The sequence below is a fragment of the Onychomys torridus genome, chromosome 7 (genome assembly GCF_903995425.1).
Source record: "Onychomys torridus chromosome 7, mOncTor1.1, whole genome shotgun sequence".
In the NCBI taxonomy this organism is placed as follows: domain Eukaryota; kingdom Metazoa; phylum Chordata; class Mammalia; order Rodentia; family Cricetidae; genus Onychomys; species Onychomys torridus.
The window spans coordinates 64,494,207-64,513,754 of NC_050449.1; the positions used below are offsets into that span (position 1 = coordinate 64,494,207).

The following is a 19,548-nucleotide window of genomic DNA, read 5'->3' on the forward strand; positions in this document are numbered from 1 at the left end:
CATGTCTCCATATTCCATTTTTGGTTTTAATTTATATTCTCCTGGAGAGCTGTGGATTAGAGGTTGTGAAACTATTAGGGCAGAACGATTTCTAAAAATGCAGGTGATGTAAGGGGCAGGGTTTGGAGAGAGGACAGCTCGAGGTTTTCCTGGGTTCAGATGACCACAGAGGAGTGTTCTAGTGGCTGAAGCTGGCTTTCAGAGGAGTCGGAGCTGCGTCTCTGGGGCCTGGCTACCACTCCAGAAAGAGGCATCAGAGAGCCCCTTACATAATGCTTGCAGGTTAGGGGGGTGGAGCCCACTGCATCGTGGGAGGAACAGGATCAATGCTCTTTCTTCCTCTTTTTGGATGGAAGTTCTGGTTGCTGTGGTGGGGGTTGATGAGGTATTTGGGGAACCGGGCTAGACATTGGTAACTAGGCTGAGGGTCACTGGCATATAGGCACAGCTCTCCTGTAGACACTTCTCCCTGGCCTGTTCCCATGAACTGTCACTGTCTCCACCCAACTTGTGTTATTTAAGTCCTGATTCCATCAGTTCCGGGGCCCTTTGGCAAGTCCCCTAAGGCCTGTGAGCCTCAGTTTTCTGGTTTTAATACATCGGATCATAAACCCTATCTCATAAACTGGTTTAGGATGAAAAATGATTTTAATATTATCAAGGGTCTGAGAGAGGTCAAGGGCCCAGAGAACACAATTTTTCTTTCTCGTATTAGTGGGTCATGGCTGGTAAAACGCTTTAGGAGGCATCTGTAGACCACGACAAGACTCCCCAGAAATCATAAACAGCTGAATTTTGGGCCACAGGGATACTTTTGGAAAGGTGAAAGCTTTTGGTATTCAAATTCTAGTATGGAGGTGACGTTTGGTCAGGTTGTTTGAACGGTCAGCTAGTTCTGGATGGTCATATAACTGAAGGACAAAAGAGAACCATAGCTTTTTTATAATCACAGCTTCCCATGCCTTTAAGCCCTCAAGTAGCCATCAAGGCCACAGAACCAGAGTGGAAAATTACGATTGAGTTTCCTAGATGGGCGTAGTGGTGCGTGCCTTTAATCCCAGCCCTTGGGCGGCAGAGGCAGGTGATCTCGGTGATTTCGAGGCCAGCCTGGTCTACAGAGCGAGTTCCAGGACAGCAGAGCTACATAGTGAGACCCTGTCATGAAAACAACAACAACAACAACAACTCCCCAAATTGAATTTCTTTCTCAAAAGACAGAGCTGGGACTCCTGAATCTTTCCCCTTTCCCACTGAGATGTAAGAGGAATTGCACCCCTCAGTTATTAGAAGACATTGGGGTACATGCTCCTGGACACAGTCCCTGGGTGCTGCTGAAAGAGATATTGAAAAGGAGTAATTTACTCTTCTTTGGAATCATCTTACTAACTCTGGATACTGGGATGCAAGAACCATTTCAGAATGCCTTCATTCCTAAACTTCTTCCTCTCTCAAGACCAGTCCCTCTGTGCTCAAGGTCCCAAGGCATTGCTTTGGCCCTCTGAAAGTTCAGGGACTGGGGCATGTTGTGGAGGTGACAGTCTCCATTGATTCCAGCTTGGGACTAAGTGCTTTGTGACAAGCTGATGCTGAAAGTGAGGGCATTCCTATGGGTTTGCTGAGCCAGGGTGGACATGGGGCCATCCCAAACACCCAGCATGGCACCTAGACCCTGCAAGGAACTTAATAGATAGCTGGTGGCTGAATGGCAGTGTCCTGGTTAGCATTAACTGTCAACCTGCCATAGCCTAGAATCATCCAAAGAAAACAAGGGTCTCCGCTGAATGTCTTTATCTGGTTGGTTTGTATAACTATGTCTATGAGGGACTACCTTGGTTGTAGGAGGGCCCAGCCCTCTGTGAGCAACACCATTCCTTGGCAGGTAGTCCTGGACTGTATGATAAGCTAGCTAAGCATTAGCCCAAGAGTGAGACTGTAAGCAGCATTCCTCCATGGTTCCTGCCTCCCAGGTTCTGCCTTGAGTTTGTGCAATGACTTCCATCAATAACGGGTTGTGGTCTGGAAGTGTAAGCCAAGTAAACCTTTTTCTCTCCAAGTTGCTTTTGGTCAGGATGTTGCCTTTATCACAGCAACATAGAGGAGAGCAGGAAATGTAGCAATATGGAAACTGAGGCATACAACCCGAGTGTGATTTCTGACCTCTAAGAACCATCTGATTCCTGAGTAGGAAGGAGCCTTAGGGGTCAAACTCCTTACTTTATATCTTCAAGGAAACTGAGGCCAGAATTGAGTAAAGACCATCCCTAGGCCATTTGGCTGCTGGTAGCAGGAATTTATGGTAGACACAGGATTACAATTAACCCCATTTGGAGCTCAGCTGAATGCCCTTAAAATAGTTGTGATCAGCTTTATGTGTTAGAGGTACCAAAGGGGAGGGGGGTGAGGGAAAATATGCAGCAAAACCTGCTAACTGCCTATTTATTTCAGTCCCAGCTCTTGAGGAAGCTGCTTCTGATGGCTGCCATGAGTTCTACAAATGTTATGATTAGACAGCTTGTTTGGGCCAGAACCTTCCAGTGCAAGACCATCAGATAGGAAATAATGAGACTGATAAGCAAGAACCAAAGATACAGTCAGTTTTCAACAACAAAGCCTTCTGGAAGCTACTTATTAAGGGGCCCTCTTTTGCTTCAGAAAGCTGGTGAGATGCCCAGATGGGCTACATGGCTTCCTGTGCCAAACTGACACCATTGCCAACACTAAAAATACTAGCTTTGCCTTATTGAGCACTTACTGTGTACCAGCACGCCGTCTAGGCAGGCCATCTCTTCATTTAGCCCTCACAATATGTCTTCAAGGACAGAGATTATCCTAGTTTACATATGAGGACCAAAGGCTTGCAAAGTTAGGTTGTCAGTTTTCAGCTGCATCACCGGGACTTGAACCCAGGACCTTGTGTGCCACTCACGAAGATCTGTTCTCAGAGTTACACAAGCAAGCACACATCAAGCATGGCTTTGTGTAGCTAGTGTCTGTCTCAGCTGAGCACTAGCTAAAGGATTCTCTTTATCTTCAGGGATTGCACTGTGTGGAAAGTGTCTTTCTACACCAGACACACTCAGCTGGCCCTCTGTCACTTGAATGGTCAGATATCTCTCATCTGGGCTTGCTTGTCAATCACCTGTATTTGAACTCTGAACAGATGTGAAATGCATCTGTGGGGATCCCATTGCATCATCCTCCAAATTTCTGCTGTGGGCAGATAAAACCAACAAGAGAACAAACAGCTGCTTCCCCTGGCCAGGCTTCTGCTGCTTGCAGACCATGAGCTTTGCCTGTGGGCTTCTTGGCATGGTGCCCTCTATCTGCCTGGCTTCTTCCTGACCCACAGGCCATTTTCTACCACTCATTTGGAGTCTATGTTCATATGACACATTCCACTTTAATATCCATGGCTGGTCTGGGCCAGATAAAGGGCCAGGCACAGGACCTCATCTGAGGGAGAAATGTCTATATTAATAGAAGGAGAGAGCTATCCAAGGTAGCTTGGACCCTTGCTGGGCTTGCAGCAGGCAGAAGCAATTCATGGCCCTAACTTGGGTGAACAACTACCCTGCTGTGTATGTGGCTGCCCTGGTTTAGCAAAGTCCCACAAACCAGAGGATATTTCAGTTGCAGGCAAAGCAAGAGGGTTACCTACACCATGTCTGAGCAGATGTAGGGGGGATACTCTGGTCAGATCCATCCTGGGGGGGGGGAGTCTTTCCAGAAAGATCTAAGGGAGATGGAGGAGAGTGTTGGACACAAGCATCAGGGAGGAACATGGTAAGAGAAGAGGGTTTGTGTGACAGTGAAGTAGGGGAGGAAGTAAAATGGACTCAGTAAGGAAACTGAGTCACATAGTTTGTCTAACTTCTGGGAAGAAACTGAAGCCCCGCCTACCAGGTGTTTCATTAGGTGGATCCCAGAGATGAGAAAAGGGGCCTTTTCAGCTGATGTTCTATCTGTCCACATCTGGATCCGGGCTGATGTCTGCACACACAAGCATGCTTCTTGGAACTTCTTTTCACGTTTTTAACCCTAACCCTACGTGGCAGGTGATCTCTGACTCAGAAGAGAGATCAATGCCACACTCTTCTTTACTCTGATGTCCCTGGGAGGCAGCGGAGGGAGGTCCAGGCCTGCCCACTCCCTTCTGGATGATGGGACTATCTCAGGTACTTCTCTGGTCTGTGATCTATAGAGTGGGGATGGCCGTGTATTCTTTGTAGGTATTTTGTGAGGTCCCAATAAAAGAGTTGGCAGTGGAATCTCTGGGCTCACCACCAGTTCACGGCATGACCAGTCTGCAGAAAGAGACTATTGCATGCAGGTGGAGGTAATGTGGAGGATGAGGGTCTAGGGCTCTCTAGGAATGTGTGAGGTGGGGCAGAGATGACTACTATGTGTGCCTATGGGACAGGACCATTTCTGCTCAGTCCCTCTAACTAACCACCCACCTCCTGCTCCCTAGCCCCCTGAGTTCCTATATTCTTTAGAGTCATCCCTGATGTCTCCCTCTCCTCAGTCAACATGGTGGGTCACCATTACATGCTGGTGCTATGTGCTAACTTTCTCTTGAGTTCACATTTATCCACCATAGCCCCATCCATGGAGCCACATCTCTCTTCTGGATTCTGCTTCCTACTGTTCTCCCCTATCTGGTCTGTACCACTGACCCACGGGACTTAAGGTGACTAAAAGCTGGTGTTACCTCTTCCTGCCCAACCAGTGGAGCAGATTCCTTTCATTGTTGGGAAATCCAACCACACCTTGGCATGTAGGTGTTGCTAGATAAGGTCCTGCTCATGGTGGGGCTGTTTTCCTCCATCTTCACCCTCTGTCATAGATCTGCTCAGTTCCTAGAACATATCTCACTCCTTCCCCACCCAGAACCACAGCTTGCAACCTACTTCCTCCCTGGTTAGCCAAGTTAACCCCTGTTTGTCGTCCATGTTTTCCAGTGACCAGCACTTCCTGGCATCTTCCACAGTCTCAGTCTACCTATCCTCTGGCCAGAGACAGACCTGACTGAGAAGTCTCCCAATTTGGGATAGTGTTGCCCAATGCCCAGAGCATGAACCCAGAGCTGGAGTGTTTGGGGTCAGCATCTAGAGCCCCCACTGACTAGCTGCTGAACCTTAGACAAGTCACTTCCCAGCCCCATGCCTCAATTTCTCCACTAATCCCAATGGAAGAAAAGTAGTAACCCTCTAGGAGAACCGGTGTGAGGATTAAGAGGGACTAATGGTGGCAAAACCCTCACTGACACCGTTCGTAACCCCTAGTAGTACTACACATGCATTTGTTACAGGTTGGGTGTGGAATCAATCCATGCTGTTGCGTTTAGTTAGCCTTTTTGTATGTGATCCTCCATGATGCGGGAGCCAGAGGTAGCCACTGGGTATCTTTCCTCAATCACTCTCCACTTTAGTTTTTGAGACAGGGTCTCTTACTGAAGCGGAACATACTGGTTCAGCTAGACTGGCTGGACAGCCAGACTTGGAGATCCACCTGTGTCTGCTAACCTAGCCCAGGACTACTTCTATGCCTGTCTTTTTACGTTGGTGCTGGGGATTGAGTTCAGGTCTTCAGGCTCATGTAGCAAGCACACTAGTGACTGAGCCAGCTCCCCAGTCCTCACCAGGCGCTTCAGGGCACAGGGACTGTCTTCGCTTCGGTGTCTCTGTGCACTGACCCCGAGAAAGGCTGGAGAGCATGGTGGGTCATCATCCACAGAGGCAGATGGGATGGGTGGGAAGAGGTAACATGTGAGAAGGGGCAGCCTTGGTGGAACTGAGTGCCCAAGGCCGCCTGCATGCTTAGCTCCGCCCATGGCTGGAAGAGCAATAGCTGTAAAGATAGCCAAGAGGCAGAGTTCCCGCCCCTGGCCTGTGTTCCTGAACCCCTTTCTTGAGAAACGGGACACCACTGGATATTCACCCAAAATTCCCACTGGGAATTTTGGAAAAAGCTCCATCCCCAACAGCTCATGTTCGATATAAATTAAAACAAAACAAAACAGTGAACTTCAAGGGGTGACCTAGAATGGCTGGGGTTGTCACTTCAAAATCCCCCTTTAAGAGTGGCCGGAGTTAAGATGTTTGATTAGCTGATATATCTTCCAGAGAACAAATTAGAAAGTACTTAGCTTTCGTGTCTCAATAGTGCTTCCTCGGAGCTCTTAAATTACCAACACTAAGTAAGAAAAAAGGAGACTCATTAGAAAAAAATTGATTCAGGACAACTTGCTAGGAGATATATTTACTTAATGAGCATGGCCTTATCAGAGCCCGTGCTCTTTAACGCCCTCGATGTACTTTAAACAGATGGGGAACCAGCCCTTCCCTTTCTATTTGTGGTTAAATTCAGGGAATGGAGCTTGAATGCTGAATAAGGTTGTGATAGAGACATGGGGGAAGGGAAACAAGGCACCTCTTCTTTCCTAACAACAGGCTTCCCCTGACCTCATCCATGCCACTTGGGTAAATGCATAATATGCATGCATGTGTACATTTAGGTATATGTGTGCATGCATATGTGCACATTTGTGTGCATGTGTACATGTATATATGTTTATGTGTATATATACGTGTCTATACATGCATATATATCTTATGTATATACTTGTATATGTATGTTTATATGCACATATACATGTGCATATGTATATGTAGGTGCATGTGTGTGTGTGCGCACGTGCATGTTTATATGTGTATATGTGTACGTGGTATGCCAGAGAGACCTGTCAGGTGCAAAGTATCTGCCTCCAGAGTCACTTTGTAAGTTGTGAACCTATGACAGTTGCTAACTTGCCCAACACCGGCTCCAAGCCTGCTGGAATTGAGAGGACCTGCAGATCTCTGCCCACCTGCCGCTTTACTGCTCTGCAGTGGGGACTTTTGATATTAACAGCCATTTCCTGAACTCTATGATTTTAGTAACTTGGCATTTATTAACAGGTGGAGAGCTATGTTGCAATACTTCGTAGTCAATGGATTTGCACTGATTTTCAGTAATGACAAACCCAAATTTCCAATAAAGCACTTTTTTCCTTTTTAAAGAATTTAAGTTTGTTTGGTTTGAGACAACTATGTTTTTCTATGTACATGTAAATCCATGCTAGAGAGATCCTGTTTGGGACTGTAAATAACACACACTGCTTCATCGCCTACTCAGCTACCTTTTCCCTGAGGAAATGGAGGCCCACAGGTGAGGCTGTAAGGCTGGCCAGGGCCTGATGATCAGAAATCACCTATTCAACTGTGCCAAGTGTGAGTGATAGTTCCTAGAGGCACAGTGAGGGCAGAGAGGACCAGTGATGCCTGAGCACCAGCTTTCCTGGGTTATGCCCTGGACCCTTTCAAAGGCTCTCAAATGCAGGTGGAGGAGAGCCTTGAGCCTGAGCTCAGGAAGTCGTTCGCTGTCTGTAAACAGAAATGCTGCCTCAGAAATAGGGGGCATGCTGAAGCACTTGTAGGGTCAACCAGAGGCCTTGTGATGTCTCACTGCCTTCAGGAACTCTGCTCAGGGTGGCTGTGTCTGAGGCAGAGGGAGCTGGTCCCCAGAACTTCAGAACAGCAGTTGTTAAGTAAGCTGTGGGCCTTTTGCGAGCTGTTTTTAACTTTATTACAACCTAAGAGCTGGGAATTAAGTGTTCATTTTGTCAACGAGGCAGCAAAGCCCACAAGGGTTGGGTGACTTATTGCAGAATTGAGTCTGTCTGGTTCTTTGCGCAGTAACATGCATGCAGACAGAACACTGTAGAAGCTGGTTATAACCAGAGAACAGCACAAGCCAGAGGTGCCTCTCCATCCACTTCATGACTATTATTTTTTAAAAGAACATTCCAGTGCATGGGCCATGTCTAAAAGAAGCAGAAGGATTTCACTGATTGCCTCCCAAGTGGGGACTCGATGGCTGGAGACAGGGCCGAGAGGGAGGCTTTTTACTACATACTGTTTGTGTCGTGTACAATTGTGTGCATGTGAATGGCTTACTTTACAAAAAAAGATGAAGTTAAAATTTAGTATCGGAAAAGAAAAGAAAGCGGATGTGTGTTCTTGTTAATGGATTTATTCCATGCAGATGGGGACACATCACAGTGACAATCTCCTACTGTGTCTCACCCCAGCCTCCTACTTCTTTTTAACCCAGCCACTGTTCTTGTCTTAGAGACACTTCATGCACACTTGGGCACATGTACACACTTCATGCACACTCGGGCACATGCACATGCACCATCCCTACACTGGTTAGATGAGGCCAGGCATTCTTGTTGATGCCTTGTTTTTTTTTTTATTTAGAAATGAAATGCATATAAGTGTATATATATTTCATTCTTTCTAAAGGCTGCTTAGTATTTCCTACATGGATTAATCATGTCTTATTTACCCCATTCTTTGCTAATAGACATTTAAATTGTCTCTAGTCTTTAAAAATACTCTTTTAAAATTACATTTATTCATTTTATTTTATGTGTGAGTGTTTTGCTTGCATGTACAATGTTTGGTGCCCAAAGAGGTCAGAATGAGGTATCACAATCCTTGGAACTAATAGTTACAGTTCCATATGGATGCTGGGAATTGAATCTGGGTCCTCTGCAAGAGTAACAAGTGCTCTAAACCACTGAGCCATCTCTCTGTCCCTTAAAAAGTCTTTAGAAAAATTACCACAATTTAATTAATTAATAATTATTATTACTATTATTATTATTAGTGTGTGTTTCTCTGTGTGTGTTTCTCTGTGTGGACATAGGTCAGAGGACAGCTTTCAGAAATTGATTCTCTTTTTCTACCATGTGGGTCCTGGGTATCAAACTCAGGTCATCAGGCTTGGTGAAAGGTACCTTTACCTGTTAAGCTGGCTCTCCAATCCCTTGTGTCATCTTCTTAACCAGAAATTGTGGGGGTTACCAGGAATCGAAGACCCTGAATTGTCCCCAAGAAACCTGAGATCTGACTGGACCTCTAAGAAATCCCTTAAGAAGCATTATTAAAGGCCCAGACTTCCAAGATCGCATCGAGCAGTATAGACAGGAAATGTCAGGAGTTCCTGGAATCAGGTCCTTTCATAGAGGCTGACAGTAGCTTTAACAAATAGGGAAGATTCTGCTGGGCCAAGAGGAAGAAGGTAGACATGAAGATGAAGGCAACTCACTAACGTTTAAGAGACAATTAATTGGTGGTGACCATACACCAGATTCTGGGTAAGGAAATCATTCATTTGCTCAAGCCCCTTGGTTTTGTCTTAGGTGCCTTTGAAACTTACTTTCACATTGGCCTGCCCCACTTACAGAGAAGCTCACAGGTTAAATGCTTAGAGAGTGAGTTACCAAGCTGGTGGTGGGGTGGTGCAGTGTTGCTTTCTAGTCATAATTGTACCTGTCTTCAGTGATCACTGGAGTATGCTTCGGAGAAAGAGTACAGGTCAGTCTACGACAGATAATGTGGGCACCAGCCTTGCAGTCTATTGTAATTGCCCAAGACATGTGCCCTTGTAAGAAAACAATTCTGTAAGAAAAGATGACATTTCTGTGGCTTGAAATTCCATGCACCATGCAAGCAATATTTATTATTTTTTTTCTTGCTGAAAATTACAATCTGCATTGACATTGTTAAGGAAATCACATGGACCCAGAAGAAATGAAGAATTCTATTGATTATTTTTATTACCACAGAAGTCCTTTGTTGGCAGGCTGGGCAGAGACCCAATTTCATTTGCTTGTAATATTGCAAAAGCTGTTAATTGCCTGTCTTTGGTAAAGGATGGAGACAAAGGGAGCATCAGAAGCATTTGTTAGAAATTCTGTTTGGACAGTTTAGCCTCATGTTTCAGTGGCCATCATCTCAGTGCAGAGCATCTGAACTCTGTCCATTAATAAATGACAGTCACACTGTCACCTTTCCTAGATTTGTAGAGTCATTTCTGGTGACGTCCCTGATACTACTCTGATTATTTTCGGGCTGATTTTTTTTTCCCTACAGAGGTTGGATTATCAGTAGATTGCCAGTCAACTCAATTTAGTAGTTATGGCAGCTGGAATAACTACATTGCATCTTAATGTGTGTTTCTCCTGAATAAATCACGTTGTTTGCCAAGCAATAATGAGCAGAGAAGCTAAGAGAGTAAAAAATCAGCCCCTGAGAGAAAGCTGGTCTTATAGGTTGTAAAACAGGAATTCATGGAACTTTTGAGTATCCAGGGGACCTTGAATTCAAGTATGGGGAGTCCCAGAGTCTCACAGAACATGGGGTACATGGTTGATGTTTCATGGATCCTTGCTGACATGATCTCTTACTAATGTTTATAAAGGTTACCATAACTTTATGGGTCTGGGGGGCATTTTCCCATTAATTAATTAATTAATTCCTGAGGGTTCAGTGCTGTTGGAGACATTAAGAATCACGCATGAGGATAGCTCACCAGATGGCGGGCTGACTAATCCTACAACTACCCAGGCCCAGAACCAGGGTTGTGGGTTGGCCCACCCCAGTATCCACCCCAACTGTGATCTGCTGGAGCACATGAAGGGGCCAGTCCTGCAGACCAAAAGCTGCAGGATTTCCACAACAGAGGTCCATAGTGGGATATCCACGAGGAGCTCCAGTGAGGGCCAGCATTGAGAGCGTAGCAGAAACCAGAGGCCTCAAACCAGATCAATGACTCTTTGCAATGACACTTGCAAGTAAAGATAATGGACTTGAGGGTTGACTGTGTGACTCACTGTGTCACACTACAACTTCCATGATGAGGTTTTTTCCTTTTCTTTTTTCTCTTAAATTTTACTTAGTGGGGGGCCTGTAAGGGCAGAGAGCATGTATGAGGGAGGGGAAATGGATGGGATTAAAATATATGACGCAAAAGACACAAAGAATTAATAAAAAGAAAGTTTAAAAAATAGTCATGGATGGCTTGGGGGCACTAGATGATAGTTCAGTGAGGGATACAAAGTACATAGCAATTCTAGCAGTGCAGGATGGGGTATGTGAAAATAAGCTTTTTGGGAAAGACTTATGCTGTGGTCTTAGAATCAGCTCAGCGCTCCCAACTCTCGGCTCTCCATCTGAACTAAAACCACAGTCCTGGGCAAGTTGCATAATGTTCTACAATGTGTTTCTTACAGGAGAAAGGGGGATAAGGCATTGTATGCTAGTGTTAGTTGTCAACTTGACAGTATCTCCCATCACCTGGGAGATGGGCTCCTGGCTATGCCTATGTGGGATTATCTTGATCACACTATTTGAGGTGGAAAGACCACTTCCCTCCTCCCTGCGGGCAGCACCATTGCCTACCTGGGATCCTAGACCATAAAAACAGATAAAGGGAACTGAGCTGCAGCAGCAGCATGCCATGTGAGCAGCTGCCTCCTGCTTTTTTCAATGTGCCTTATTCCTGGCACAATTAGCTGTTCCCCTGGAAGCCATAAGCCCAAACAAAACCATCCTCCTGCAAGAGGCTTCTTGTCCGGTATTTGATCACAGACATAGGAAAAATAATAGAGCAATCATTTCATTCCATCAATGAAATTCAATCAGTGCTTGGCCAGACAATTTCCCAAATGAAAGCAATCAGAAGACAGGTGTCTTCTAGTTTTCCCTCACTCATCTCTAAGACTGTGGAGGTGGATGTTCAACAGAGAACAGTCTTGGTGAATGGGGGTGGGGGTGTCATGACAGCTGTAAGTGCAAAGGGGAAACCGTCCTTTTATTTTCCTGTGTTGAGTTTTGTTCCCGTTAAGATGACATGAGATATTTCCCATTCAAATTATTACTTCAAATGTGTTTGGCCCATTGTTCTATCCCTACCACAGAGACACTTGCATATCCACGTTCACTGCTGCTCTCTTCACAACAGCTAGGAGCTAGAAACAGTTTAGATGTCCATCATTAGATGGATACCGAGAATGAGGTCTGTACATACAGTGGAATTCTATTTAGCCATAGATAAAAAGAAACTGTAACATTTACCGGAAAATGGATAGAAGTGGAAAATACCATATTGAGCTAAGCTGGATGGACAAATACTGAGTATTCTCTCTCATGCAGATCCTAGTTTCTAATTATTAGGTGTGCAAATAAATGTGAGAAGAGGCCAGGGACCTAGAAAGGGGTCCATGAGATGGAAAAAAGATGCTCTAAGGGAGGAGAGTGGGGAGGGCAGAAGAACACATGTGTTATGAAAGTTTAGGGTGGAACCCTGGAGGAGGAAGAGTATGGAGGAGAAGAAATCAAAATTAAGTATGTAAGATGCGGGGGAGAGGGAAGGGAGGCTGTTACTTTGTAAAATAATTAAAAAAAACCCCAGTGACTAAAAAGAAAAGTCTTCGGCCCACACAATGTCTCCGGGCTCCATCCACAGTTCTTCTCTCTGCTCTGTCAAAGTTTGTCCTCAAGACCCTGGGCCCACTAGGACAAGCTCTAGTCAGGCTTTTGAGGAAGCTGGCGTGCTCCCCATCCTCACTTGTGTTCACCTCCCCTCCACCCACGTCTTTCCCTTCTCTCTTTGCCTATAAAATGACTCGTAGAGTCTTAGAAGCAACATTTCCCCATCAAAGGTATACCTCACGAGAGAGAAGCAAGATAGACTGTTTAAAAAGGAAGAAAGTCTATATCAACTTGCTGACTTCATCGTCCAGTGCCTGAGAAGGGAGAAGAGTCTTTAAAAGGAAAACTTGGTGACTGGAAACAGCTTGGGCGATAACCCCACTGGGCTCAGCCCACACTGGCTGAACAGGAACTCAGTCTGACGCCACTGGCCACTGTGTAACGAGTTTGGCTGGTTTTGAGGCCAGGTCACTCCCACTGGCATACAGATTGGGTTAGAATGAACTCAATTGTTGTCATAGGGCTGGTCCACCCTAGGCACACTGAAACTTCCCAGAAACAGACTATCAAGTATCAGATCAAATAAGTTCTCCTGAATTCACTGCTAATAGGTGGCAGATAGAACATTCTCCAGCTCCCTAAACATGGAGACACAGCTATCTTCTTGATTCTGACCAAGAGCTCTGTGAGGAATGTGTCTCAGCCTGCTTCATTCATGAGAAAACAGAGGCTCAGCCAAGCTAAATGGCTTCTTCAGAGTCCCCAGAGCAGGGCTCTGAAATAATAGGACTTCTGAGGACCCAAGAGCAAGTTACTTGGCCTCCTGTGGTTCCATGGCACTGTCGTTTGGAATACAGCCAGCAGAATGAGGCCCAGATCACTGATGACTGACCCCACCCACCATGTAGCTCCGAGTGAGTCACTATCTCGGTGGTTCAGCTCCAGTTTACCCAGCTGTGCAAAGAAGAGGGTTGACTCCACCTGCCTCTTTCCCGGAAAGAAAGCTTAACTAGATATTGATGTCATCAGGAGGAACCAGATTACATGGTGTCCTGTAAAGTACACCCCTTTGAGGGTGGTATGTAAAGTAGGGCATTTGACTACACAGGGCAGAAAATGAAACCCTCTAGTACCACATTATTTCCTTGGACATCCCATCTGGCTCTGTCTGAAAAAGCCATGGCCTACTTTCTTCTCAGCTGTGTTTTGGGGATGGTCAGAGACTCTGAAAACCCAGATGCCAGCTCAGAGGAGACCAGTGTCCACTACTTCTGAGCTGAAGACATTAACCAGGTCTCTGACTGAGCCAGCTGTAACCCAGCATCTCATCTGTGGTGTAGGCTCATGGCTGTGGCGAGGAAGAGATGGTGTACAGAATGTACTAGGCACATTGCTGAGCATAAGGACTATCCTGTAAATGATCTGTCACTTTTTTGTATTGCCATGTAGCCCAGACTGGCCTTGATCTGACACTCTTCCTGCCTCATCTCATCCTCCTTAGTGCTAGGATTGTGGGTGCGTAGTAGTACAATTGACTTACTGACTTGACCTATCACAATTGTGTGTGTGTGTGTGGGGGGGTTCTGGGTCCACCTGCTAGCTCATATGTGTGGATAGCAGGGAACAACTTACAGGGGTTGGCTTTCTCCTTCCACTATGTGGGTTCTGAGGATTGAACTCAGGTCAGAATTCTTAGTGGCAGATGCCTTTACTCACTGAACCATATTGTCTGTCCCCTTACTTGCCTTTAGATTGGACCTTCTGGAAAGAATTTACTTGTCACAAGCCCTCCCTCTCCCTAGAGTCTCATGCATGGGGACTGCCTGTCACCAGAGAGAAGAGGGCTCAGGTGGGAACCACACCCACACAGACGCTGTTTCTAGTCACCACCTCTTCTTGGGTACATTTATTTTTTTCTCCTAATCATCACTCTCTCTCAGCTTCCTTATAAATCTTACTGGGCCTTGATGTACTTCCTTTTTTGTGATGCTCTGTGTGTGGCAGACATCTGTGTGCCTTTTGTTTTTCTCTGTCGCCTGTCAGTTTGTTTCGCAGACTCAATTATCAGAACTTAGAGGGCAGAAAGAGTCAATGTTCCCTTACAGAGTCAAGGGGGCTAGATTTGAGCTCAAGGTCAGGGCATCTTTGTTTTCTCATCTACAACATGCTGATGGATTGCCTGTGCCGAGGGTGGTAGAGGGCCAACCCAGTCCCACACCGACCTTTCCCTGTGCTTGGAAGAGAGGATGCATTCCTCAATGGCTGGACACTTCTAAAGGAACTGTCCCCTCTGCCTCTACCCAAGGTTCCTATGTTTCCTGCTTCAGTGCCTGGCAATTCAGCAGAGGCAGGTCGTTTGCTTCACATTTACTGTGGAAGGACTCACGGTCCAGTGCTCAGCCGTCCCCTCCCAACTTCAAGGGCAGATCTTTCCAGACTGTCTTGTGGGCCTGCAACACGTGGGGGCTGGCTAGTCACTAATAAAACCCAGCACGTTTCTTTGACCAGATTTACTTCAAACAAGACAAGACAAAGAATGTAGAACCTGGGCTGGGGATGCTCCTCAGCAGTAGACAACATTTGCTCTGCAATCATGAGGACACCCCAGCACCCACATAACAAGCTAGGTGTCCTTGCTAACAGCAGTAACCCCAGCTCCAAGTAGTGGGGAGACAAGAGGGTCACTGGGCTTGCTGGCTTCCAGACTGGCACAGAAAATTCAAGCCTCTGGTTCTGGGAGAGAGTCTGCCCCAAAGGAATAGGTGGAAACAGAGGAGACACTTTTGGGCCTCTGTATGCACATACCTGGGTACACAGAGGGGCACACATAGATACACACACAATAAGTAAATAAATTAATTTTAAAAAAAGATTTAAATTGAAAGAAGGAAGAAGAGGAAGAGGAGGAGGAGGAGGAGGAGGAGGAGGAGGAGGAGGAGGAGAAGAAGAAGAAGAAGAAGAAGAAGAAGAAGAAGAAGAAGAAGAAGAAGAAGAAGGTAAAACTCCTGCAACCTGCTGGGAAGTTGAAGTGAATAGCCTTGACCTTCATGGTTAAGGATAGACAGGCCTCTTGATTTGTTGGATCAGTTAGGTCTGCCAGACTTAGAGTAAGGTTAGGAGCCAAGGAATCTGGGGTGGAGTCATGTCCTCATCTCTTAGCAGCTGTGTGGCCTTGGATAAGCCACTTGACTGAACAGGTTCGCTTTCCCCCTGCCTGTCATTGGAAGGCTTGCAGTAGACGATGGTATGTAGTGAGTACACAGGAAATGTTAGCTGAATTTGTAGCCAGACCAGCTGATGTGAGAAAAATATTAACTGGAACAGTTTCTTCCCTCCCACCACCCTGCTGCATCTTCTGATGCTGTCCTCAGACACTTCCCCTGGAGCACTGTCTGTGGGTTTGTCATTTTGTCTGCTTGCCTGGCTAATAGCACAGGAAGTGGGTGGGTAATGGGTCTCTGTTGTTCCACTGGCCTCGTGAATCTCACGGTTTTGCCTTCCTCACCATGGGGGCTTCTCACACCCTCTAATGACTGTTTTCCTTTCAGCAACGGCATATTTTTAGATAAAGCATTTCCTGAAGCTCCTTTCTTGTTCCCTGGCAGATCTCCGGTTTCTCTTCAGTTTCCCCTTGCCTCTCTCTGGCCCTAGAAACTGTCACAGCCCTGTGAGTGCAGGAAACAGGAAGCGCGGGCCTTGCACCTTCCTGGAGCTGAGCCGATCAGCACTCATGGGCCAGGCCTGGTCTGGGTGGTCCTTGAAGAAGATCCTTTTGTTTTCTCTTCTGCTTTTCTCAGTTGTCCAGCTCCCTCTGTCAGACAGGCAGGTGGTTCCGAAGTTGCCAGAAACCTGCACCCCTTAGCCAGGGCATACTCAAACATAACTGGGTTTGAGTCACAACTTCTCTGATAGGAAGCTTAAAATTGGCTGTCAACCTGATGGGCTATGGAATCACCTGGGAGACGCACCTAGCAGGCCTGTCTGTGAGGGAGTTTCTCCATAGGGCTAATTGAGGTGGGAAGACCCACAGTAAATGTAGGCAGTACCTCCCATGGGATGGGGTCCTGGGCTGGAAAAGGAGGAAGGGAGCCGAGCACCTGCACTAATCTCTGCTTCCTGACTTTGGATTCAGCGTGACTATCTGCCTTCTAGCACTGCCACCGTACCTCCTAGTCATGAACTTGTCCCCTCAACTGTGAGCCAAGAGAAGCCCCTCCTTCCTGAAGTAGCTTTTGTCACAACAGAAGAGTTTCCGGTACACCCGCTGACCCGTGAGTTAGCTTAAGGCTTTAAGCCTCAGGTTCTTTGATGGTAAACCTCACAGAACTGTTGTAACAAGGCCAGGAAACACATAATAGGAAAGAGGGAAATACATAAAAAAAATATAGATAGATAGAAATACATAATAATAAATCAATAAAAATAGATAGAAATACATAAAATAAATAGGTAGATAGACAGACAGATAGATAGTAGAGCCTTGTGCCCAGAACTCAGTTGCTCCTTTCTAGAATTTAAATAATTGTGAGGACTCATTTGTCTTTTAGACTGATGGCTTTTCTACATCTCACCTCTAAGTTAGATGTATTCCAGTAAAGGGCTAAAGGCTGGGTTCAAAGAGCCCAAGACACTGCACCCTACAAGTCTGGAAGCTTGCAGCCTGTGTGGGAGGCGTGGCTACGTGCTGGCCACACCTATCTTTCCCAGGGGGCAAGGCTACCTCCTCAATGGAGTCTTTTGAAGGTCTCTACTCTGGGCTTTAAATCTGGGGGCCAGGCCTCAAGGGACAGACCTGGAATCCCCCCATTGGCTAGTCTATCCATCTCCTGGGTGACTGGTGAATGAGGTGGCCCTAACTTCTCTGGGCCATTTGGGGTGCCACTTTTCTGGAAATCAACACGAACTTTAGAGTAAAGGGTTTGGAAGGCTGGGCACTTTGGTGCATGCTTATAATCCCAACTGGTCAAGGACAGAGGTGGGAGAAGCATAGATTCAAGGTCAGCCAGAATGAGCTAATCAATGAGTCCCTGTCGTGGGAAAAACATGACTCTAGGCTCACAGACAAACCCTCCTCCGCCCAGAGAGGAGAGCTGAGCACATTCATTCCTTGTCAGTCAGCTCTCCCTGAATAATTGTTACTTTGGTGGGCTGTGAGGTTGAACGTGGGATGCCACTACTCCAGCTTGTTCATAAGACTTACCTCCCTCTATCCTTTAGAGAAGAAAAACAAGAAGGAAGAAGGGTGAGTCAGTGTTTCTGTTTACCCTACCTCCTCACTGCCAGCTGAGATCAAGCATGATAACCTTGGGCAGGGAGGCTGAGTGGCATTGGGTAAATACATCCCCATAAACATCATAGCTGTGGGAATAAGTGGGCAGGAGGTGGAGGCTGGACCTGAGAGTCCAAGGTTCAGAGGAGAAGACAGCTTACTGGAACTGGCTTGAAAAGCACATAAACCTTAGGGAGGTAAAAAGACCCCAGTCTAAAGGGCTCCCTGGAGCTGCTGGGTGGCCCTGTAGGTCTGGTCTATCCATCTGGGCCATCTTTAGAATTGACCATTGACTGGTCTGGCTGGGCTTTTGAGTCATTTCGACCTCCACCCCTAAGGATCCAGGGCAGTGGGAACCATGGTCACAGTTAAATGGAATCGGGATGATTTATTGACCAGGAATCCTGTGTGCCTGCCCCAAGGCTTGAGAAGTCAATTAATGCTGGAGGTCACCTTAAGCTCTCTGGACTCAGCTTCTCCGGGCTGGGTGGCCTGTTGAGATCAGAGGAAATGACCAAGAGTGTGCTTCCACCTTCAGAGTGTATCTAAAGGGCTTGCTGTAAGGGACTGCTGGCCCCATCCTCTGAATTTCTGATCCCTTAGGTCTGATTGAGACCCCAAACTGACATTTCTAAGAAGTTCCAGGGGATGCTTCTGGTGGTGTTGGGGCCACAGCTTTGGAAACTTCTGTGAGGAGAACATATATCTTGACTCTGAGAAAAAAAGTGAGAATCTAGGAGGTGACAGGGGACCTGGGTTCAGTTCCAGGCTTTGCTGGAAGCTCATGTATGGGCAGTGTAGAAGGCAGCAGCCTGATTGCTTCCTCCATAACTTGGGGTGATGCTGACTGTTTCCTCGAGGATTGGGTAGGATAATTACTGGTGATGCCCACTACCCTCTCAGCATAGAAGTTACATTTTACACATTCATTTCAGCCGATCCCTTCAACATTTCAAAGAAGTGGATCTTAACTGTTTTGTTTCATATTCTTAGAAACCTGAGTTCATGTGCCCAGGAGATGGCTTAGCAGGTACAGATGCTCCCAAGCCTGATAAACTGCAATTGAGCCCTGGAACCCACGTGGTGGAAGGAGAGAATTGAATCCTAAAATATGTGCTGTAGCATGTCTGCTACACACACACACACACACACACACACACACACACACACTACACCACACATACACCACACACACACACACACTACACCACACATACACACACACTACACCACACATACACACACACATACACACACACTACACCACACATACACACACACACACACACACACACACACACACACCCCTCCACAAATAATAAATAACTAAATAAAATGAAGAAAAAACTAAAAGTAAAGAAAGAAACCTGACTGCAGAAACTTCTGATTTCATTAAGAGAAGTTCCTGTGTCAAAAGCTGGGACCCAGGGCCCAGGAACTTTAACAAGATAAAAAGATGAGCAGGCTAGTACAACTTAAGGCTTTGGTTGGTGTCCCTGGTGTTGTCAACCTGGGCTGTCTTTAGGTCCAAACAGTGAATGGTGTGGGTAAGCACCCAGACAAGCACCCCATGACTCCATGATTTCTGACTCTCAGTGGGAACCTGTGAACTCTGAGACTAGCTAAACATGAAGCTGTGGCTTTGCTAAGTGGTAGGCAGGACTCAGCTTGGAGGGCAAATCCCTATGCAATGGTGAGCAAACCCCAATTATTCAGGTCTGGGCAGAACAGTAGGCTTCAGAAGAAAACACAGCATATCTGTGACTCAGTTGCTCAGTCTGAGAATGGGCTACTCTGAAGCCATGTGGGCATTAATTAGGAGGAGAAAGGCACAAATGGCCTGCAGGCAGACCAAGGGGCCCTGTAGCAGCCTGCCTAAAGCCCAGGGGAACTGCCTCTCAGAAAGCCTGGAACCAGATCCCAAGCTCTGCCACTGACTCATGGGTAAAGTGAATG

General features: G+C 46.4%; 1 protein-coding gene across 1 annotated transcript in view; it reads right to left on the bottom strand.

Annotated features, from left to right (window-relative positions):
- The window catches only part of Lipc (lipase C, hepatic type), a 131,204-nt gene that overhangs the window by 74,610 nt on the left and 37,046 nt on the right, over window positions 1-19,548 (bottom strand). The window lies entirely within an intron of this gene.